This window comes from Octodon degus, unplaced genomic scaffold, assembly GCF_000260255.1.
Source record: "Octodon degus isolate 3935 unplaced genomic scaffold, OctDeg1.0 scaffold00157, whole genome shotgun sequence".
NCBI classification, from domain to species: domain Eukaryota; kingdom Metazoa; phylum Chordata; class Mammalia; order Rodentia; family Octodontidae; genus Octodon; species Octodon degus.
Genome location: NW_004524733.1, coordinates 5,044,314 through 5,046,176, shown reverse-complemented (window position 1 = coordinate 5,046,176; position 1,863 = coordinate 5,044,314). Strand labels below are relative to the sequence as shown.

The following is a 1,863-nucleotide window of genomic DNA, read 5'->3' as shown; positions in this document are numbered from 1 at the left end:
CATGTAGAGAGCCATTTTTTCCAGTACCATTTGTTAAAGAGGCTATCTCTCTTCCAGTGAATATGTTTGGCCCCTTTGTCAAAGATAAGGTGGCTGAGTCTGTTCATAAGGGCTTCAGCATCTTCCAATCTGTTCCATTGATCTTCAGGTCTATTTTTTTGCCAGTACCATGCTGATTTTATGACAGTAGCCTTGTAGTATAATTTCAGGTCGGGAATTGTAATGCCTCCTGCCTTGTCTTTATTGCCTAGGATTGCCTTTGCTATTCTAGGTCTTTTCTGGTTCCAGATAAATTTTAGGAAAGATTTCTCTAGCTCTGTGAGGTATGTTGATGGTAATTTTATAGGGATTGCATTAAATCTGTATAGCAATTTTGGGAGTATGGCCATCTTCACAATGTTGGTTCTTCCTTTCCAGGAGCATGGAATATCTTTCCATTTTCAGAAGTCTTCTACGATCTCCTTTTTCAGAGTACTGTAATTTTCCTTGAAAAGATATTTGCCTTATTTAGTTAGATGAATTGCAATGTATTTCCTTTTCCTCGGTGCTATTGTAAAAGGTATTGTTTCCTCTAATTTCCCTCTCAGTGTGTTTGTTATCTGTGTAAAGGAATACTATTGACTTTTGGGTATTGACTTTATAACCTTCTATGCTACTGAATTTCTGTATTCTAGTAGCCTCTTGGTGGAGTTTTTTGGGTCTTCCAAATAAAGTATCATGTAGTCTGCAAATGATGATAATTTAACTTCTTCTTTACCTATTCTTATTCCTTTTATTTCTCTCTCTTGTCTAATGGCTCTAGCTAATGATTCCAGAACTATATTGAACTGGAGTGGTGTTAGAGGGCATCCTTGTCTTGCACCAGATCTACGAGTAAAAATTTCAGGTTTTCCCCATTTAGATTTATGTTAGTCATTGGGTTTTCCTAAGTGGCTTTGATCAGATTGAAGTAGAGGCCATCTATTCCAATTTTCTGTAGGACTTTCAATGTGAATGAGTGTTAGACTTTGTCAAAAGCATTTTCTGAATCAATTCAGATGATCATGTGGTTTTTAGTTTTAGCTCTATTCATATAGTGTATTACATTTATAGATTTTCGTATATTGAGCCATCCTTGCATCCCTGGGTTGAATCCTACCTGCTCATGTTGTACGGTCTTGATGATTTGCCGTATTCTATTTGCTAGTATTTTATTGAGGATTTTGGCATCTATGTTCATGAGGGCGATTGGCCTATAGTTCTCTTTCTTAGTTGCATCCTTCGCTGGTTTTGGTATAAGTAGAATACTTGCCTCCAGGAATGATTTTGGGAAGATTGCTTCTTTTTCAGTTTCATGGAAGAGTTTGAGGAATATAGGGACTACATCTTCTGTAGAATTCAGCTGTGAATCCATCCTGTCCTGAACTTTTCTTTGTCAGTAGGTTTTTAATTACACTTCGTATTTCATTTGCTGTTATTGGGCTATTGAGTGGCTATATCTTGTCGATTCAGTTTTGGTAATTTGTCCCTTTCTAGGAAACTGTCCATTGCTTCTGTGTCTTCTATTCTGTGAGAGGAAAGATTCTCGAAGTAGCTATTGATAATCTTCTGAATTTCCACTGGGTCTGTGGTAATTACAACCTTTTTATTCCTTATTGCTTGTATTTGAATTTTTTCTTTCCTCTTTTTGATGAGGTTAGGTAGGGGCTTATTGATTTTATTTAATCTTTCATAGAACGAGCTTTTTTCTTTGTTAATCTTTGAATTGTTTTCTTCATCTCAATTTAATTAATTTGTGCTCTAATCTTTATGATTTCCTCCCGTCTTTGGGCTCTGGGTTTGGTTTGCTCTTCCTTTTCTAGTTGTTGAAGGTGCAGCATTAGG

General features: G+C 36.3%; 1 protein-coding gene across 1 annotated transcript in view; it reads right to left on the bottom strand.

Moving 5' to 3' along the window:
• The window catches only part of Aga (aspartylglucosaminidase), a 19,436-nt gene that overhangs the window by 10,209 nt on the left and 7,364 nt on the right, over nt 1–1,863 (bottom strand). The gene's annotated exons all lie outside the window — the stretch shown is intronic.